A 23,027-nucleotide genomic window follows, 5' to 3' on the forward strand; every position below is an offset into this window, starting at 1 on the left:
CCAACAGACTAGATAGGCCAACAGTTTTTGATAGTTTCTCTAATCTTTTTTCTTCCCCAGTGGCTGCAGGAAAAAAAAAAAAAAACTAAGCTGTTGAAAATTGCATACCATAATTAATCTGGAAGTCTCTGCAATTTAATGCTACCTATCACACTTCTGTTTTTAGATCGCTGACTACTTCAAAGTAATCCCCTTCCTTTTCCATACCTTCCTCCCAGCGCTGACCAGACAAGGGATTAGGCAGGACAGAAGGGAAGGGTTTTGTTTCCTGGGGCGTGCGTAGTTGCAGAGTGTCAATGGAGTCCTCCCTAGGTTCGAATTTGTGGATATTTTTGTAGAATAGTCCTCCGGTTCCAGAGAAAGACAGAGAGAATGTGTACACGTAATTTAGACCCTTTTGTAAGATGGCATACAAGAGAAAAAAGTGTTTATGGCTTTTAAAATGTGAACGAATTGAAAAAGAATTGGATTGGGGGAAGAATACAATTCAATGGGCCCAAATGTTTTCATTACCAAGCTTGGGTATTTAAATTTAATACTAAAAAATATTGGAAAAAATGTTTCACCCTAAGCCAGATGAATACTCTGTTTCAAATGGAAATGTCGTGAAAGTTTATTATTTTCCTTAGAAGTCTCAATTTTCCAGTTAATAACAGAGTGCCTGTGCTGCCATAAACAAAACTGTAGAGGAAACATTTCCATTTTAATTCGATCCCAGTGTACCTGGGGCCAAAACAGCTTTGGAGATTGAAATTATAGTGAGCAGCCATTGACTGGGAGAGCTGTTTTTATAGCAAATTAAATATTAACAATTTGTCAGATATCCCCCATAAGAAGACAATGCAAATAATAATAATAATAATAATAATAATAATAATAATAATAGGGAAGGGAAAGGAAGAGGAGAGAGAAAAGGAGGGAGAGAGATTGAGAAAGAGAGGAAGGAGGAGTGAAATTGCTGAGCCTGCATCATGGAGATATGAAGCCACCCCCTTCCTGAGAATGGCATCACCTCTAGTGAAACGCACCTCACAGGAAATCTAGAGCATACCCTGGCTAAATCAAATTTCCCAACTAACATTCTCTTGAGCTATCCAAATGATCCACCCCTCCCTTCTAAAAAAAAAAAAAAAAAAAAAAGCCTTTGATTTTCTTAGATCTTGAAAGTGAAGAATCAGGTCAGTGATGGTGGTGTATGTACTACATGCCCTCTAAAATTTTATACCAAAATAGCCTTTTAGTGGGTGACCTACTTAATAGCCTAAAGCACAGGAACATCTTCCTTGTTGTACTTTGTTTTCCTTCTTTTGTATCAGGAACTTTGGTTTCTTGAATATGTCATATTCAGTTAAGTCTTCTAGGTTTTATAGGGTCTTACACTGGAGGTTGGGATTTTTCAGCATGATGTAATAGAAAACGCAGTGGGTAGAGCTCTGAATTTTATGTAGCTGTGTGGTCTTGAACAATGAAAATATCTATGCCTCAGTTTTCTCATCTACATCACTGGGAAAAATAAAGCATGCTCTATCTCCCATGATTGGTGTAATTGCTCCAAGAGACATAAACTGTTATGTCTGAAAAAAAGGTCATTATTACCAAGCTTTCAGGAAAACTAAGCTAACATTATTCAAAAACCCCTTTCTCTCTTTTCATGTATCACTTTCTATCTTCCTTTCTTCTATATGTACATTCACAGTATCCCTCAATATACTTCCTATACAATTTTTCTGAACAAGGTTCAAAGAAAGGTTTTAGCAACATCCAGGTAAGGCTAAAGAGTTCATTTCACTTATTCTTTTCCCCTCTTTCAAAGAATTGTTATAGAACTACCAACTCAATGTTTTCTCTGCCATTTAAGGAATTTCTCCTACTATGAGGTAGGCGCCACAATTGTCTTATTCGCAGTCATATTTCCAGTGTCCAAAAGAGTACCTGGCACATAGTGATGGATGAGTGGGTGGATGAATGAATGGATGGATGAATGAATGAATATTGAACCAGCACATTCTTAGTAAGTTTCACTATGATTTTGCAGTGCTTCCAACAAGAGGCAAAAAATTGCCTGCAGCCACATAAGATTACTAAAGCACACATTTCCTAAAGGTTTAAGATGGGGGTTCTCTGCTCAAACCTATACCTGATGATATCATGAATTCGCCATAATTTATTTTTTATATAAAAATAGATTTCTCATTAAACAAATTATTTAAATTAAGCAACAAATTCAACATAATGCTTCTTTAGGGGAAAACTTGAAAAAATTAACTGAATGTTAAGATACAGAAATGTCACTTTTTTTGTTGGTTCCTAACCAATTCACAATACAGATCCTGGTTAGAATGATGACATTTATAATTCAATCATTACCATGTTCTTATAAAATATTTCCATATCCTCTAAAGGTGTTTTCAACTTTGATTGAGGTGATTTTCATAAAAGAAAACCACAAATGATACTCCATGCCACTGTCTGGGGTAGAAGAGCCTGTTACACCAACATAACATAAATCCCTGCAGATTTGATTTTGGCATAAAGTTTGTATTGTACTCTATATCCCATGGGTGTGAATGAAAAGACATCAATATGGTGCGATTTTTCAAATATTAACAGGTCTCCAATATAGTGTTATATAGCATAATCTCCCCATTTTATGATATAGGTTCTAATTTCCCTGTGAATGTTCAAACCCTTAGAGGGTAAATACGAATTCTTCTAACAGGAATTCTTCTAACAAGAATTCTAATAGAATTCTTCTAACATGTCTTTCCAAAGCTTTTTCTTGAACTCTTTCCAACTCTCAGACAACAGCAAGAAAAAAAAAAAGACTCAAAAGAGGTACTAATATCACTATTTAACAGATCAACTCTAAGGAAAGTATTCACACTTAACACCTCTAAGAATTAACATAGAAAAAAGACCTAGAGACAGATGAAAGAAACCATGAAAGATAGTCAGGGTTCACAGAGAATATTTAGAAACTGCATATTTTGAATCTAAAAATGAAGAGCACTTTGTATAGGAAGATTTAGGTGTACTAGGCTGAATGAAGCACTGACCTGACCAGATACAGCATTCCTATTACTGTACTGTGTTCATGAGGCCCTCCCTGTTGGTGGACAGCTGCCTTCCTGCAATGACAAATCTAAACATTCACTTTGGAAAAGGTTGCCTCTCATGGACTTACCTCCCTGTGACAGAGTAGATCCTTCATCCCCGTAGCATATACATGTGGACTGCTTTTAAAAGTCAGGCCCCATAACATGATATGGCTCTGTTCCACATGTTAACTTTATTTGGGGAGGCAGCAGAACAGAGAGTTTCAGAACGTGGACTTTGGAGCCAGTCGGCATGGATTCTGTCACTAGGTGGGTGACCTGGGGCAAGTTGTTCAACTCTCTGTGCCTCCATTTCCTGGTTGTAAAATGGGAATGGTAACTGCCCATTAATGACTTAATAATATAGGCAAAGCTTTTAGAAGATGTCTGACACATGGTGTTTGGGTAGTGCTTTGGTGCTGAATGACGTGCTTTCACATACATTATCTCATTTGAGCATCACTATGGGAGGCAGGCAGGGCAGATGTGTTTATCCCACATTAACAGATGATAAATGGACACTTCGTGACACTTCCATGATTTGTCCAAATGTGGTGCTCCGCTCTTTCCTAGTAAGTGGCAAAGCAGAGACGAAACTCAGGTCTTCTCACTCCTAGTCCAGTGCTCTTGCCCCTACACTGACCCACTTTCCTTAATTTCTAAGTCATTTATTAAATATTTAGTCAAAGACAAATCCTAGATTAGGTTTGTTCATCAGATTATGTTGTAAAACACTTGCAAAGCAATTGGAGAAGATCCAGAGTGGAGCAGCAAAAAATGATTAAAGCATTAGAAAATGGGCCCTACAAGGAAAGGCTACCTGGTGTTTGGGCTGTTAAGGCTGGTGAAAGAGAACTAAAAGGCAGTTTCATCACCATCCTCAAGTATAAAGAGTTATCATAAAAAGGACACTGGCCAAACCACTCTGCCTGCCTGAGGACAAGACCAGAGCAAATGAGCTTAACTAGGACTAGAGAGAGAGTCAAAATTTAAAAGGACTCATTACAAGGAGAGAAGAAACCGGAAGAAAGTAAAAGCTCACCAGTTGAGGCAATATGGATGTGGGGCTATTCCAGAGTAGGAAAAAGTCAAATCTAGAAAGTTTTAAGATTGTTTTTGAGAACAGACTAATATTCTGAGCTAATCCTGTCTGTTGCCAAGTAAATAACATTTTAGAAGATTTATTTTAATGAACAGATAAGGGTATTTCCCAAGTTGCCTTTCCATTGGATATCTAAAAGTTTGTCTCTTTAAAGGCATTTAAACATCCCCCTTAGGGCTTTATTGTGTTTTAATTATTTTCATAGATAATTCAAAGGGAAATCTCAGGCTAGCCCCTATTTGAATTACGGCATATGCAAACTTGGTGGGGCCCAAACCAATTTGTGGCAATGTGCTACTCTCAGGAAAAATACAGATTATATGATTTCTCCTGGAAATATTTCAGGCAAAAATCACCTCATTGTGGATGATGTGAAAGGAACACTTCTTAAGGACAGAATCCTAAAGCAGGTCAATCCTTCAGGCTCCTTTCATTTGAGAACTCTGTCACTTCAAAGACAGTAATTTTAAGAATGAAACATCCAAGTTAGGAAGTCAGGTCCCTAAAAGTAACAATTTAAGCAAGATGAACACTATTAGGGGCCTTTCTAAAGTATGAGGCTATCACACAAAAGAGGCCGTGCTCACTCCAAAGTGTGTGTAGCAATTGGGGTCACTAGAGCACTGTTGCCTATGGCTAGACCTAGGTCAAGTGAATTAAAAATGTTAGATAGCCTTATGCCTACTCCTGGCCTCACTCTCCACTCAGCACAGAGTGGTACCATCCAGTTGCTCCCCTCTGTTTTCTCCCCCTTTGCCCCAGCCCTAACTCTCAACATTCCTTATGGAACATTTAGCTGACATACCAGTCCACGAGACAGTTTGTGTTAGCATTCCCTCTTTCTGGAAGATTTTGTTTATGGTAGAGGTGAATAAACACCAGCCTGGTAATCAGATAGGCTTGACTTCAAATCCTAGCTCTATTATTTCTCTTTTGCATGACCTTGAAAAGAGTGACTTAATTTCTTTGAGGCTCAACTTTCTTATCTTGAAAGACCATTCCACTCCCTTCCTTTCATGTGATCCTCATGTGTTGTGAGGATCAGATAAGATCTGACGGATCTGTGGAGAGCACCTGGCACAGCGCTTGCATCCAGTAGGCACTCAATAACCAGTAACCATAGTTGTTTGTCCACTAGAAGGAAGTTTTCATGCTTGCAAAAATTAGTTGTTGAGGGAATGTTGTTGCTCAGTGTCTTCAAAGTATAAATGCCCACAGGATAAGTGTTTGAGGTGGGTGCTGAGCTTTTCTCAGCTGCTAGATTTGAGAATGTTCTTCACTCCTAACCAATATCACCCTTAAATCCAAGTGAGAGGAGCCACTACCTTGAGCTCCATGTTGCAAACACTAAAACACAGAGACAGGATTTTTTGTCTTTTGGGTATTGGGAGTTTTGGGTATTGGTGAGACATCAGGAAAAAAGGGGAGAGTGACACATAAGCCAAACTGGACTCACCATATCAGGGCACAAATGCCTATGGGGTTAAGGGGGAGTAGGGCAAGGGCAGGAGCAATGAAGGAGAAATTGACAACTTATGCCATAGGAACAAGAGAAAAACGACTAATTTTTTTTCAATTTATTTATTTTCAGAAAAACAGTATTCATTATTTTTTCACCGCACCCAGTGCTCCATGCAATCCATGCCCTCTATAATACCCACCACCTGGTACCCCAACCTCCCACACCCCCGCCACTTCAAACCCCTCAGATTGTTTTTCAGAGTCCATAGTCTCTCATGATTCACCTCCCCTTCCAATTTACCCCAACTCCCTTCTCCTCTCTAACACCCCTTGTCCTCCATGATATTTGTTATGCTCCACAAATAAGTGAAACCATATGATAATTGACTCTCTCTGCTTGACTTATTTCACTCAGCATAACCTCTTCCAGTTAGAATGGCCAAAATTAACAAAACAGGAAACAAAATGTGTTGGAGAGGATGTGGAGAAAGGGGAACCCTCTTCCACTGTTGGTGGGAATGCAAGTTGGTGCAGCCTCTTTGGAGAACAGTGTGGAGATTCCTTAAGAAATTAAAAATAGAGCTTCCCTATGACCCTGCAATTGCACTCCTGGGTATTTACCCCAAAGATACAGATGTCGTGAAAAGAAGGGCCATCTGTACCCCAATGTTTATAGCAGCAATGGCCACGGTCGCCAAACTATGGAAAGAACCAAGATGCCCTTCAAAGGACGAATGGATAAGGAAGATGTGGTCCAAAAACGACTAATTTTGTTTACAATTGGCCTCCTCAAGTCACCCTAAGCAAAGAATCTTGGCAGATATGTTTCTCCAGATAACTGCCCTCTCTCCCTCTGTACTACTTGAATGATGTAGTTTTGGAAGACATGTGGAATTTCTTGGCAACTCCAAGTCAGAAAAGTGAGGCTTGGGGCTGGCAACTTGCTGTCTTGGCTTCTTGGAGAGTTTGACAGGTCCACCCCTTCCCAGTTTCAGGTGGGTCCAGCCACAAGGCAGGAGTTCTGAGCCCAGGACTCCGATTCCATCCCATCCTGCTCTGCCCCAGCAGACTGTGTGGATCTCACAAGTAGTAGCTCTGGCCTGGGAGAGAGCCTGAGTCCTTGAGCATTCTGATCTATTTCAAGGGCATGGCCCGCAGAGCTTTGGGTGTGTGAAGGATTTCAATCTAAAATGGAACTAGAGGATCTGAAATGGAAAATCTCATGCATGTGCCTTCAGGAAAATGAAACTTAATAATTGAGAGGACTAATCTCCCATAAATGCCTGACTTCACAGAAAACCAGAACCTCTCTCCTGACCAATGAATATCCATCAAGAATCTCTTTTCAGCCTCAAGCCAATGAACTTATTGCTGGGACACTGACCAGACTTCCTCACTCTTTGCACTCCTTGTGCACAAATACTGCCTACCCCATACCCTAGACAGACTCACCTGACGCATGCTACAGTTTGCATTTCCTAGAATAGTACTTCTTCTGCTATTCCTGAACAAACTCAATTTCTGGCCATTTGAGCTTGCCTCAGTTTATTTCTTTATTTGGGGTGACAGGGAAATACTCAAGCAGGCCAAGGCATACCTTGTTTTTGGACATTTTAACATTTAAATATAGGGTATGTGGTCCTCCATTTGTATTCCTGCCATGGGTTCAAAAACATTAGGGGTGAGCCTGCTCCTATTCACCTATATCTCTCATACCTAAAAACATAAATGCTCTGTCAAAATGTCCAGTTTATTCCAGAAGAGTAGGTTTTTCTGAACACTCTAGGCTCATTCAGTATAAATGTAGCTCTTCCAGTCATCTATCATATTTGTTTGGTGAGGCAGATTAGGGAGGGTGCTTTTTCACAGTAATAGAATCTCTTCCTGACTAGCTAAGATGCTATGGGAAGTTAATCAGGTATCTGGTAAAACTGGGATAGAGAGTGATATGCCCATCACTCTTGGAAGATTTTTATCCTACTTCTGTCTCTCAGAGGTGGGTACAGGCTACTCCAGAGAATCCTCCTGCTACTTTAATATCTTTTGTTTTATTCCATAGATATTCCTTTTTACCCTATCCAAATTCCAAAGGAGAAGATGGTCGGGGGACACGGTTAAGATAAATTATGGGTCTGGAGGGACAGTGAAAGAGAAATAAATTATTCAATTTTCTCCTCCTTTCCATGCCCACTGCCACAACATACTCTCAAGAACTATGTTTGTTCAATTCCTTTCTTTTTTTAAGATTTTATTTATTTATTTTGGGGGGAGAGCATGGGTGGGGGGTAGGACAGAGGCAGAGGGTGAGAAAGGATGTCAAACAGACTTCATTTTGAGCACAGGGCCCGATGTGGGGCTCCATCTCACAACCCGGAGATCATGACCTGAGCCAAAATCACGAGTTGGATGCTTAACCAACTGAGCCACCCAGGAGCCCCTGGTCAATTCCTTTTCAACACTAAGGTTTGTCTAAGAAAGATGCTCTATGCTTAGACTTCCAGAGTTCTTCTAGAGACCTCCTTTCAGAGGCATAGTTACAAGCTGAGAGCTAAACATTTTTCTTCCATTATATGGTAGTGGTCCTATACTTCACACTTAGTTCTATGTCTTCCATGACTTTCAGATATATGGTGGGCTGGTACTGGATAGGAGATAGTACAGTGACACTGGAGACCCCTTGAACCAAAGCAAGGCACTCTTTATTTACCAGCCTGTGACTACAGGTGGACTAAATGAGAAGTATTTCAGAATCTTTAAACAAAAAGACACATAAGGGATTTGGTAGGTGTTATTTACCTGGATTTCTAAGGGTATCTGAGATTGTATCCCCATGATAGAGAAACAAGGGCCACACAGAATGGGATCTCTTAGAATGGAGAAATAATTGCTTACCTATCTAAGAAATCACTGCACAATTAGGAGGTAAGTCATGAAGAAAAAAAAGAAGGCAAAAGGATCAGACCTCTGGAACAGGCTTTGTAATTTACATGGAACACTTCCAAGGCAAGGGTCAATCAACTGTTCTGAGGTTAACCTCACACAAGGGCTTATATTAGAGTACTATACTAGGCACTAGGAGAAGAAACAAAAGTTCTTCTTCTTTCCCTTTTAAGATCCGTAACAGCCCCTAGTAATGTAAATCAAATGAGAGAGCAGCATATCTCAACAAATGTAAAATAACATAATAAAGACAAGGTACATATGTGCTGGTAGAATAAAAGGAATTAGAAAAACCCACAGCTGATTTTTGCATATGAGTTAATTCATCAGAGAATGTAACGTCAAAGTGTTTCCAAGACCTATGTCTTTCCATCTTCTTACCCCAGGAACATGGTAAGGCCCAATTAAAAAAAGAGAGAGAGAGAGAGGCCACATTTCTCTTTGTTTCTCCCTTCTTCCCAGTCTCCTAATGGCCATACTTCCAGACATAGATAACCAAACAAACTCATTGGCCTTTCTTCATCTCTTGATGTATTTTACAAGATGTTCCATTTCTTTTCCCACATCCAGCCATTCAAGTTTTCTCCCTGAAATGAAATTGGCTGCCTCATACATCCTTTTCAGGGACCTTTCTCAATTACTTCACCAATTATGATGTCCTGTGGTCTCTATTTCTTACCCTACTGACATGATGATTTAAAGCGATTACTTAACATATATTGTACCTTAATAAATATTCTGAATCAAAAATGCACCACAAAATTGCATAACAGTGTCCCAAAAACAGAACTTACGGTTGGATTTCTTAAAGATACTGACAGCTGACATTGTTTCTCTTAAATCCAGCTTAACATCTGGCCTCCAGACCCTACGTGAATGGGCAGAGCCACACACTTATACTTGCAATAAAGGTCTTCCAGGTGTTGGGCGATTTCAGCACTCACTGGCAGCCTTAAACAAACTTGTTCCCTAAGCTGCAAAGATATTTATCCTAAGAGTTAGTAGCAGACACCCCACTCTATATTTAGAGATTTTATCTTCAGCTTATTAAAAAGGATAGTCTGATTCTCTGGTCATACTTCACACTAGACTGGCTAGACTGGCTTTGTGACTATTTAGAAACAAATCCCCTCTGGGAAAATAAAGAGAAAAAACTCATTCAAGATCATTACTTTGAAACAGCAAGACACTTGTTTATTTCAGATGATAGAAGGTTTGGTCTCAAAAAGAAACAGCTCTTGTTCAACCAACAGTTCCCTCCCCTTATTTTAAAAAATTGTGTCTAATTATTTGCTTGATTATTTCCTATGAGGTTTGAGGATTTTATTTTAAAAAATCAACACAAATTTGAATTAATTTTCATTAGGGAACCTCATGGATTCCTTGGGATGACTGGAGACATCTTAGAGTTTTATAAAGAGGAGTACAGAGGCCTGGAGGCAGACCTGGGTTCTAGCCCCAAGCTGTAGAACTCCAAGGGGTCACTTAATCCCTCTGTGCCTCCATTTCCTAAACTGTAAAATGACTGTGTTCTATATGATGGTCCCTCTGAGGTCCAACAGGCTATGATTCTCAGAGCGGTGAAAAACAGGGTAGGCAATTCGAGAAATATTGAATCCCAACCCATGCTACCATACATCATTCTAGAAATGGGCAGGGGGGAAGACATGTCTTTCATGCTATACTAGTAGGGGTGATAAGGCAATACAATCATTCTGGAAGGCAGAGTATGATAAGTATCTAAAACTATGTGAGTCAACTTTCCTGCTTTCTCAGATGGCCAGGCTGCTGGCCATCACAGAATGTTTCTTTGCTGACTGTGACTCTTGCAAACCTCAGTATCAGTAAGCTTTGCTTAGCCTTGGAGACACAGATGGAGGGGGGAGTTGAGATGCTATGCCCCAAGGCCAGTAAACAACTGGAAGTTTATCATTTACCTCTCTCCTTAGAGTACAGATTAACAAATGCGCCCGTTAATAGGATTTTCTGGTTAATGAAAGTTATGCACTTGTGTATAGGCAAATATCACATCAGTCCTTATATTTGAAAAATGATAAAATAATATCTGGAATATGACTGGGGAAAATTCCTGTCAGGAATTTCTGGTAGTTGGCTTCTGATTAACTGCAGTTTGTTCATCACAAACCTATCATAAGGTCCCTGTTATAACCTTATCCACTGTCATACTCCTGCTCATGTGTCCTTCACACATAGCAATGTAGAGTAGATTACAGTAAAAATTTATTCAATCATTGAAAATAGAGCTACGCTACTACCCAGCAATCACACTACTGGGTATATATCCTAAAGATACAAACGTGGTGCTCCAAAGGGGCACGTGCACCCAAATGTTTATAGCAGCAATGTCCACAATAGCCAAACTGTAGAAAGAACCTAGATGTCCATCAACAGATGAATGGATAAAGACAATGTGATATATATATATATATATATATATATATATATATATATATATGATGGAATACTATGCAGCCATCAAAAGAAATGAAATCGTGCCATTTGCAATGATGTGGATGGAACTAGAGGGTATTATGCTGAGTGAAATAAGTCAATCAGAGAAAGACAATTATCATATGATCTCCCTGATATGAGGAATTTGAGAGGCAGAGTGGGGGTTTGGGGGTAGGGAAGGAAAAAAATAAAACAAGATGGGATCAGGAGGCAGACAAACCCTAAGAGACTCCTAATCTCACAAAACAAATTCAGGGTTGCTGGGGGGTAGGGGTTAGGGACAGGGTGCTTGGGTTATGGACATTGGGGAGGGTATGTGCTGTGAAATGTGTAAGCCTGACGATTCACAGACCTGAATTCCTGGGGCAAATAATACTTTATATGTTAATAAAAATAATCAATAAAAAATTTATTCCATCAAAAGGTCTTCTCCCCCATCTATTAAAACCAATATTTTAGGATTAAGCCTGGTAACTTATTCCAAACTTTTAAAGATATGAACAAATTAAAATGCAACAATAAAACTAATACAAATATTTTCTTTTGTTTTGAGTTGATCCCATCACTTAATCAAGTGAGACTGCAGGTCTTTAAAAAAAATAGAAAGGACACATTGACCATACATAGCTCTTTCACCCCTCCACAGGCAAAGAGTACATTTTCAGTTAGCATGGGAGGAAAACACCTTGATACCTGTTCCTTTGTATGGCTTACACAGTGAATGTGCTGGGTAAGCCTTTGCAGGCACTGAGAGGTTGACTAAATCCTATGCATTAGAATAACTGCCTTGTAAACATTAATGAATTTTTTAGAATCATCATCATGCTTTATTAGGAAATTTACCCAGATTAAGAGCAACAAAAATGTAGCAATTAGAAGGTTCATCACACAGCTGCATGATTACAGGAGCCTTGTCCTAGATTCTAACAGATGCTGTAACAAACAGTTTCATAAGGGCTGCAAGAACCACAGTTTACAACAGCAATGCAAAAGCTAATTATTGTTCCCATTGCCACAGGACCCTTATGTTTAAAATAATTTAGATTTCTGGGATTTCCTATAGAGAGACACCAAGCAAAATAAGTGCAGTGATTAAAAAATAAAATAAAATATGCAAATTCAAGTTCTTTACTGCCCTAACACTGAAAGGCAATGATAATTAACTGATCCATGCCAAGGTCTGGACTTTGATAAGATGGAGTGTGGGAAAGAGTCCTTAGTCAATTTGTTACCAACCACCCATTGGCCCTTCCAGTCAAATCTTGTGTCTGTTGGGGCAGCCTTCCCCCAGTCCAGATCTTTCTCTGCCCAGAGGTTATAACAAAGTACCAAGTAAGGGGGTTCCTTTCAACAGGCCAGAACCAGGACTTGGGAGATTGGTGACAATTACTGTCATGTCACTAGAGGTAGAGGTAAGGGGAAGAAAGAAGTAGCCAGGTACCACTAGTCTCTCTCCAACCTTTAAAAATAAATATAGCTACCAAAGAGCCTTCCAAATACACATGAGCCCCCGCAATGCCTTACTTGGGAAAAGAATAGCAGTTGACAAATATCTTCTGAAGTAATCCAGTGCTAGGCCAAAGACCCAAAAGTTGGCTGAGTTCTATCTCAAGATCACCATGTGACCTTGTACAGCCACCTCACCTTTCATCATTTTAGTGACTCCGGCCATAAAATATAAGAAGACTTCCTTACCTGACAGGGTGACAAGATGAATCAGACTATTTCTCTCAAGTATTCTAAGATCCTCAGAGAGGGCAAGTCTACACATATCAAGCATAAGAGTCATTGCACCTCATGTCTTAAGGAGGAGAAAATGAACAAGGAAAAAGAACGTGTGGTCACTGAGCCTGAGAACTCAAAAAGGATCTAAGTTTCTTCTATAATCTGAGGTGCATCTAAGAAGAGGGAGACTGAAGTGGGGGAGTCACCTTAAATGTCTGGATCTATGAGTCTTACTAAGGGGTGGCAGGTGCTTTGATTATGATTTTGTGGACCAAAAAGGACTTTCCTAAACATGGGTATTGTATTAAAATTTCCATGTTTTAACTTCGGATGTTTTCGTGCCTTTAATTGCCCCAACAGTGGAAATTCTAGCTGTAGGTATAAGTGGATCATTATTGAGGACAGAGGCAGGAAGGGTGCCATCTCTTTCAAAGTTCAATGTTGCCAGACAATGTGCCTGCCAGTCTTAAGAATGGGGACACAGAACTAGGTGAACCAATGTGCAAATCAGAACCTTAAAATGATATTATCTAAAACACACACACACACACACACACACACACACACACACACACACACTCACAGAGGTAAATAAGAGGGAAGAACCAAAATAGAGTAGGACCTCAGTAACACTGTGTCTTAGATTGAGAGATGAAGACCCAGGAACACTGCATCAGGGGACTAGACAGTCAAAGAAGATAGTATCAAAAACTTCTTAATGACAATTTTTAAGTTCCTTCGCTGCTATGTCCTCAACAGCTCTGACAAGTCCTTTTCACTTCTTTTGACCTATTTCAAACTACTGCCTGTGCTTAACTTGAGAACCTCCTACTCAATAAATCGCTCCTCCTCGCCCTTCCCTGGCCAATATAAAATCAATTGTTGCTTGACAGACTGCTTTGTTGCAGTTTTCTCAAAGGCACAAAGGAGAGAAACACACCTTCTTTGTACATGCATTAACTTAATTTTAGTTTCACCCACTCAAGCACAGCGCAATCCTTCAAACTCTGACCCAAACCCTTTTGCTATTTGGTGTCCATGGCAACGACCACCAAGCCACTCAGAGAGAGTGACAGGAAAGTGTATCTCTCAACAGAGCTTTTAGTTCCTTTGCATTTGCTACACCAATAGCAGGTGGCGGCAGGTCCCTCCCGGAATCCTCAAGCATTTGCTTTCATAAGGGAAGGGCAATGTCATTCTCATCTCCTCCCCAGAACGCTTCTCACACCCAGCCTGTTGAAGATAAAGTACTAATTGTGGAATATTGCAACTAAATGGGAGGGCATTTTTTGCCTGAGAAAACTTCCCAGGGGTCTCCTTCCCCAGCGACTCTGTCCCCTGCAGCCTCCACCACAATACCCTGTTTGCTAAACTATAGCCAGTGACCGAGAGCCCTCAAAAGACAATACACATGAAATCCTACCCACTTTTCTTTCATGGCCCTTACCACTCAGTGACCCGAAACTCATTATCTTAACTTAAGTCATGTCAATGCACGCATGGCAATCTTGCCATCAAACTATTTGTAAAGAAAAAGGGCTATCTATGTTAATAATGATCCAGATACTGGAAGATCTATGAACCAAGAGAAAAATGTATGGTTTCTCCAAACATAGTGAAAGCTGTTCAATTTACAAACTGATTTCATGAGTTCCATATTATTTGCTTTGCTCAGAGTTTAGCTGAAAACTTGTCAGATGGTGATGAATTTCCCCTTACTCTCGTCCAGAGGAGGACAGGGATAGTTCCATTTGCAATCTCATTTCAACAGAACCCAACATATCTAACAAAGGCTTTCTGTGTAAAAACTAGCTCAGACTTGATTCTTTATGAAAACTGAAAAGGACCCATTACTCAAGTGTCCTCTTCATAGAATCTACATATACAGGAATACTACTTGAAGCGGGGGAAACAAGTGAATGGCTTTATCTTCTTAACTGCATGAAAAAAGGAAACAGGAGGCTCTACGCACAATCCCTTCCAGCAGATCTGCTGAAATCTAAGGAGATGGTTTCAAGCTCTCCTTGAAAGCTTTGCGCAGTGGCAGTATCATAGCCAATGAGGTTTATCCGAGGTGCGATTATTGCTAATTGAAAGCAAGACAACATTCCTATTCACTCTGGCTATTTCTGTTGTCCTGGATAAGAACTAGTGAGCAGTTCAAAGAAAAAAATAAAAATCAAGTAAAACACATGGTTGCAGCCATTTAGGAGCTCATGGTTTAGTAGGGAAGCAGTAGAGTAAACAGATGATAGTGGTCTAGTGCGATAAAGGGCACACAGATCCTCCTGGAATGCAGAAGAAACACGTCTCCTTCAGCCTGACTTTGAGATCAGGGAGTCCTTCTCCTGATTATTTGTTGAACTGAGTCTTCAAGGACTCAATTCTTCATCTGGTTTGGTGGAAGAAAGTGGAAGTTTCTATTTGCATAGGTGTGATAAACACCACTTACTACTTGTCAGAGTGAGTGCTAATAAGTAGTGCCAATTAGGATATTAAGACCAGCTCAGATGTCATAAAACAGAATGGTAGAAACTTGATACCAAGAAGAATATGGGCTGTATTGGCCAAAACATGACTCTACCTTTCGTCACGACCTTTCAATCCCCAAGAAATGGGATTTTTCCACCAAGAAATGTAATAATATGGTCTCCAAAATGAGAGGCTTCTACTTAGGGATTAAACCACACTACCATTTTACAGTGAAGATACTGACTGAGGTGAAAAAGCAAGGATTTAAACCCAGATCTGATTTTAGAGCCCATACTCCTCACGGCACACCACCCGAGATTATGCCAATACATGGGCCAAATAGAAATCTGCAGATGGGTTCCCCTGAATAGACCACCAGCTTCCTCACCCCATCCCACTCCCACCCAACTATCTGGAATTAGTGTATAAGTTAAGATAGTCTGTTCATAGCAAAACATACTACCCGAGAAAGATAACATTTGAAGCTAAAGTCACTTCTCACTCTTCCTCCTTGTATTTCCAATTGTCTTTATTCCCATCATCCACAAACATTGATTGAATACATGCCCACAGGGCACTGTGCTGAATGATAAAACGAGTTTAAACTGAGGCCCTGCCCTCAAGGATCTAGAGTCTAATCAGGATGGCAGAACACATGCCTAAATCAATACATCATTAGTAGCCTGAGAAAGATGAGCTGGAAACCACCTAGGAATTCACAGGATGGAGCAATCACTAGCCAACCCAACTAGAGTCTAGGCTTCATGAGGGCAGGGTTTTTTGTGTTTTGTTCACTGGTGTAATCCCAAAACAGTTTGGAACCTAGTAAGTGCTCAATAAGATCTATTGCATTAAACAAATAGCTTCTTGACATTTTAGTAAAAAAGAAATAAAAAGTTCTGACACTTATCACTTGGAGAATAATCACCAGTCCTACACACCGCATATTATGTCTTTTATTCATGCTGCATGTGCTACTGGAACTCCCCAGGAAGATTTCTAGAAAGGGGGTTTCAGCCTATCACTTAAACCTTTGCAAAATCCTCGCAGAGCTTTGTCCTCTTCTGCTCCCTACCATGGATGAGTGTTTCCCAGTGATGAAGGGTAATGTGGAGCCAGGCTTTTTTGTTCATTTATTTGTTCATTATGACCTCAAGCTCTTTTCAGCAAAAGGCACAGCCCTTCAATAACAATACAATTCTGGGAGACACAACTCCATTACTTGCTTGGTTCATCTAACAAGGCAGAACGCAGACTCTGATTTAAAACCAAGCCCCTCAAATGAGTTTTGTTTAGGCTTGCAGGATAAACAGTTGTGATTACTGTCAGTAGGCATAGGCTGTAAATCTGTCTTAGATGCTTATATTCCATTAAGAGGGACTCAAATGCGTAGCACAATACAATTCCCTTTAAAAGTGGAATCAAGTGGGGGGAAAGGCAGTCATTAGTGCGACCCAATGTGGTCAAATTCTTGGTCTTCCAAGGCTTTGTACTAGGTTAGGAATTTGGGCTTATATTATTTTTACCACTATACAAATTCTTATTAATTTGACTTCCAGGGCTGGGGAAGATATGGGCAATTAGAATGCATCAGAACACTGTAGGGAAACCCAAGCATTCATATAAAAAAAAAATGGGGATAATGCAATCCTGCTTTCACTGTGACGGAAACTGACCTTATGCTACCACAGGGCTTTGCTAGCATGTAATTTCAAGTCTAAGATTTTAACGTGAATGGAAAAGGATCCAATTTCATAATCTGACTTCTTCTGAAAACCCACAAAGCTAAAATCATTTTCAGTTCCATGGGTACACCTCCCAAGAAGTTAGAACATCACACACCACCACACAGATATGAGGCTGAACATACCACTCATTGTGACCCTTTCACCTTTCAAGAGGTGTCGTTTAGAAGGTACCTGGTTTATGACAGAGTCTCAAGGAAAAATAAAAAGAGGTCCATACATAGGGCCTTCTACTCTCAAATCAAAAATCTTTGATCGGGAAACTCTCCTGGCTTAAAGCAAGAATATACACTGCCCCGTAGAACTTTCCACATTTTTTCAAAGCTTTTTTTTGCAATGTATCTCCTTTGAACTTCAGAGGTAGGTAGGGTGAATAGCATTTTCTCTATTACATAGATGAGAAACAGACATAAGAAGGTTAAATAACTTGCCTGAGACCACATGGTTCAGATATCTCAGTTTCTTTAGATCTTATTTGAAAAAGAGCTAGACCCATTTTACATACTGGTTCTGGAAGGGTGCATTTGGAAAAGCAGCAATATTCTGTTACACACAGTACATATACCCTGCCCCCATCATCTCCCCTGCGTTCAAAAGGTATGGCTAATAACCTTTACTTTGGGCTTGGGCATTTCTCTTTCCCCCTTCCCCACTCTGTTTCCTGAAAGAACAATTAAGATCCATCTGGGACTGATTATAGCAATTCTTGAATTTGAACTTGCAACCATTACCCAATTGAGGTCACTTATTTTAAATTAACTTGCCTGGTCAGGACATAGGTTTGGTATCTTCAGAGCCCAGTGCAGAGAGACACCAGCTTACTCAGACTTTTAATTAACTAGCTAAATAACCTGGACTGTGACAAACTGCCTTTCATTTGATGGACTCATTCATCTGCATGCAGACAAGGATCAAAATACATTATCAGAGCTTCAGGGACTGAGTCCTAGAAACCTCTTGCACAGTCTCTTATTCAAGACTATGAGCCTCTTCCCTTTGGTTCCCCCTAATTATTTTTTCTGTGCTTTTGTTCTGATTATCCAGCATTCATCATAAGTGCAGCTCACGATGAAACAATGACAACCCATGTTGTACTCTGAGAAGGAATCAAAAATTGGAGTTAGGATCATATGAACCAGGCCCACAGCTTTGAGAAATAATTAGGGGAAACTAAAGGGAAATTCCCAGGATGCCCCACAAAAAGGAGAATTTCCAAAGATTCAGGCCATAACTGCTCCCCCCTTAGGCAATAATACATAATAACAGTAGGTCCTTAGTCTTGTTGTATTAAGCTCATAGTGGGAGCTGATCATCCCACAGTCATAATATAGTTCTTATGATCACTAATCATTAGTAGAGCTGCAATCACCCAGTGACTGGGCTCTGGATTCAGACAGATCTGATTGTGACTCCAGGTTCCATCATTTTCTGCCTGTGAGGCCTCGGGCAAGTTACCCACCTTCTCTGGGCTTCGGTTTCCTGACATGGAAGATGAAATTAATACTACCTTCAAAAGTTGTGGTGAGGATCCAATTAGGTAAAGCCTGTGAAAAATCAGTTTCCACCATGCCATGTACATGGTAAATGCTCAATAAATGTGAGCTTGTGTTTAAACGTCTTCTGTTCTCTCCCACCACCAGGCCTTAGTCCAAGGCATCTTCCCACAAGGGCTCTTCTTCTCCCTTCTCTCTGCCAGCAACAGTCCCCTGCCCCTGATCATTCAAAATCCAGTCTACAAGGCATCTTCCTCTCCAAGAGAGAGCCTTCCCTGTGTCTGAACTTGTTCAATGCCCATCCCCTCAATACACTTTTCTCAATTTTATATTACTTTAAATGGCACCTTCTTATACCACTTCCTAAGCAATCTGGACTTTTCTCCAAGGTGGTTTTAAGCCTTCCATGTTTGAAACATCTATTAAGCATCACCTTGGTGCCAAACACTGGGGCTCTGTGCTATGGGGTACATGAGATAAGTAAAGATATAGGGATGGGAGAGAGGGAAGCAATATTGGTTGAATCCCTTTAAATATCACATGCTCTGCTAGAAACTTTAAATGCATTTCTTCACTTAGGCCTCACAGTAGCCTTATGAGGTAGGTGCCATTATGATTCCTATTTTAGATGTGGAAACTGAGATTCAGAGAGGTAAAATGACTTACCCAAGGCCACTTGGCTAACGAAGAGGAAGAACTGGTGCCTTAGGTCAGTCTGACTCCAGGGTCCACTCCCACCACCGTGATGCTCTCCTGCTTACCTCATATTTTGTTTTATTTTTCCATCCGTCGCAATGATGCTCGACAAAGCAATATGTAAACTTTAGGATGCAGTATGTGTGACTTAAGGATCACGACAGTTGTAACAGGTGCTGGGGATGTCCTACCCATGGCCCCTTGGCACTAGCCTTTTTTACCCACTCCAGCAGCTTCCTATTGCAAGCACGTGTTATTCTCCACTGGAAGCCTTTCTCCCAGCCTGAGAGTGAGAAAGTCAGAAGTTTGGGGCAGGGGGCACCTGGGTGGCTCAGTCAGTTAAGCATCTGCCTTTGGCTTGGGTCATGATCTTGGGGTCCTGGGATCAAACCCCATGGTGGACTTCCTGCTCAGGACAGAGTCTGCTTCTCTCTCTCTCTCCCTCTGCTCCTCCCCCAGCTCCTGCTTGCTCATTCTCTCTCTCTCTCAAATAAGTAAGTAAAATTAAAAAAAAAAAAAAAGAAACAACAGCAGCCCAGGGAAGGAATTAATATTCCTGATGGAAGCTATCAGCCAACATTGAATGGAGAGTGAAGGACAAAGCCTCCAGTTTCCCAGCCCTCACACACCACTCTCAGAGATACTCAGAGCCAACCTGCTCAGGAATGTCCCTGGACTGGCTTCTTTCCCTTTGCTCTCTCATTTTCTCACTCCCCTACCAAAGCTTCTTGGAATCCCAACTACTGGCCCTCGATTCTTTGTCTCAAGAGTCCGCCTCTGGGGCAGTCCTGTCTAAAACAAGAATCTGTCAGAGATTCTTCCTTTGGCTCCTGTCCCAGGAGTCTGAGTGAGTGTCTTCATGCTGCCCTCCTCTGCCACCCTTCCCATGGAAGCTTTTGAAAGAAGCACCCTATAAACCCAGTGTCTCCCTTCTTAACCCCTTTCATGAGAATCCCATAATTGAAGATCTTATTAGCTTTTCAAAGTGCATTTATTATCATATGGAAAGATAGTCCTAGACTTCAGTGTGCATCAGAATCAACTGAGTGTCAAAAGCAAACTCCCTGGCTCTGACCTAGACTTTCTGAATCAGACTCTCCAGAGAGGTGCCCAAGTGCCTGCATTTTCCTACATTCTCTGGGTTATCCCCCACAACACATACTTTGAGAAATACTGTCTTAAGACCTTCCGATAGCCAGGATCTCCAAAGAATGTGAATGACGTTCCTCGTGTTCTCTCTGTCCCCAAGCCCTATGTGGAATCAAATGGGAAATCCTGGAATTATTTTGCCTCCTTGCTCCTGAAATGCAGCATGGATAAAGCCAAGGACCCGTTGTTTCTCTCAGTGTGGGGCAGCCCGAGACTCCCGGGCAAATGTCTACCATGCAGAGGAGAGATCTGTCTTACAGACTCTACCAAATTTCTGCTCTCCCCTTTCTCCCTGTCCACTGCCAACCCCCATTCTCTCCTGTGCTACAACACTGTGATGACTACACATGTTCAGTTCAGTAATGGCCTGTGGGGGCTTCTTTGTCTCTGGGCAGAACACTGTCCCACCTCCAGCTCCCCCTTCTCAACCGTGATTTCTGTGTAGTTTGGATTCCTGGTCCTAATCAGCATTGGGTCAGGAAAGGAGAGGGCGGTGGAGGATGATAGTGTGGGTTACTTTGTTGCTGGTTTACCCCCTCCCCAATTCCTGTCATTCATTTACCCTCCATTCAAATGCCTGAACCCTGCATGCAAACTTCAGCTCTTTCCTTGCACTTCCAACCCCATGCTATCCTGACCAGTGGCTCCAATACCCACTCTGCACCAAATTCTGATGCCTCTCTATCTCCCTTACCCCCACAGCAGCAGGAAACCACTTTGGTACATTGTGAGAATAAGGGACATGAAATCAGGGAAGCCTTCATGGAAGAGGCTGCATAGGAGCAGGCCTTGAAGGACAGATGTGATTTCTGTGGAAAAGGATGGTGGGAGGGAGCATTACAATAGGAATAAGGAAGGGAAAACACAACAAATATGGGATAAGCATCAGGCACTATGTTAAGAATAATGGGTATTAAAGAGGGCAGGTGATGTGATCAACACTGGGTATTATAAGCAACTAAAGAATCATTGAGAACACTACATCAAAAACTAATGATGTACTTTATATTGGCTAACTGAACATAATTTAAAAAAAAGAACCATAGGTGCATTATTTCATTTATTCCTTGATGCAACTCTATGAAGTAGGTACTAATGACAGACATATTTAAGATGAGTATACTGAAACACAGTTTAAGTTTAAGTTACACAGCTATGAAAGGGCAAAGTAGGGAGTCTAAACCAGGCAGTCTACCCTGCGCTCTTGACCACCCGACTCAACTTCCTATCAACTATTATGTTCTCTGTTTTACAGATGGAAAACTAAGTCTGAGAGGTTAAGTAACTCACCCATGGTTACACAGCTTGTAACTGGCAAAGCTGGAACACATTGCCCTTAGCAGATCCCATTGTATTTACTGCATAACCACTTAGACCCCTTCTAACTTAACTTTTTCAACCCATCATTTCAATCACAATTTCTTCTGGAGCCAACCCTGGCTGCCATCACAACAAATGCCTGTATTGGCCTAAATAAAAATCTTTCTTCTAGTGTGTAAGCACTGTAAAACAATGAGGCTCTTCTGAAATCAAGAGAAATAGCCCTCTGAAAGACATCACTCTGTTTTCAAAATAGCATCCTCTTTAAGTTACCTGTTTGTCAGATTCCCACTTATAAAAACCACAGGAAAAATTTGTTTAGGTATTTAGTTTGGAGACAAAGCACTTTCTTTTTTTTTTTTCTTTTTTGTTTTGTTTTGTTTTTTATTTCTTTTCAGCATAACAGTATTCATTGGTTTTGCACCACACCCAGTGCTCCATGCAATCCATGCCCTCTCTAATACCCACCACCTGGATCCCCCAACCTCCCACCCCCCCCACCCTTCAAAACCCTCAGATTGTTTTTCAGAGTCCATAGTCTCTCATGGTTCGCCTTCCTTTCCAATTTCCCTCAACTCCCTTCTCCTCTCCATCTCCCCTTGTCCTCCATGCTATTTGTCATGCTCCACAAATAAGTGAAACCATATGATAATTGACTCTCTCTGCTTGACTGATTTCACTCAGCATAATCTCTTCCAGTCCCTTCCATGTTGCTACAAAAGTTAGGTATTCATCTTTTCTGATGGAGGCATAATACTCCATAGTGTATATAGACCACATCTTCCTTATCCATTCGTCCGTTGAAGGGCATCTTGGTTCCTTTTCTATCTCAAGTGGGTTATGAGTTAATCATGCTCTCCTCAGTTGTACCTTGTACATTTTTCTGTCCTCATACTTCTCCCGCTGGGTTGTAATTGTCTGTTAATTTGTCAGTCTTTCTTCCTCTGGTGTTGAGATCCTCCAGGCTTGGGACCAGGTTTTAGTGACCTCTGTCTCCCCAGCATCTGGCCCTAGGATTGGCACAGAGCAGACACTCAACAAATGTCCATTAGAAGAAGAGATGAATGAAATGTGGTTAAGTGAGGTAACTCTTCCATCCACTAGGGACATCAATCCCTATTCCTTTTGAGTCCAGTGGTATGTGGGTGTGCTATGCAGGTAAACTGGCTCTCAAGGGGGAAAAGCCCTGATTTATCATGTTGGCTGATGTCTATACTGTAAATACTCCTACCATGGCTGATTTCAAGTTACTAATGGCTTAATAACTGGCTCACAAAATTCCCTTCAGGATCCACCTGTTTGGGGCTGAACTTCTGTAATTCTGCCTGAAGTGCTTGAACTGTTATCAAGTCAGTGG

The 23,027-nt window shown here is 40.9% G+C and overlaps 1 protein-coding gene and 1 non-coding gene across 8 annotated transcripts in view; both read left to right on the forward strand.

Moving 5' to 3' along the window:
* The window catches only part of GRIA3 (glutamate ionotropic receptor AMPA type subunit 3), a 284,915-nt gene that overhangs the window by 138,337 nt on the left and 123,551 nt on the right, over positions 1–23,027 (forward strand). The window lies entirely within an intron of this gene.
* LOC116583876 lies at positions 14,825–14,965 on the forward strand. Its single transcript, XR_004282954.1, has one exon. It is a non-coding gene; the product is annotated as a U4 spliceosomal RNA (small nuclear RNA).

This window comes from Mustela erminea, chromosome X (assembly GCF_009829155.1).
Source record: "Mustela erminea isolate mMusErm1 chromosome X, mMusErm1.Pri, whole genome shotgun sequence".
Taxonomy (NCBI): Eukaryota; Metazoa; Chordata; class Mammalia; order Carnivora; family Mustelidae; genus Mustela; species Mustela erminea.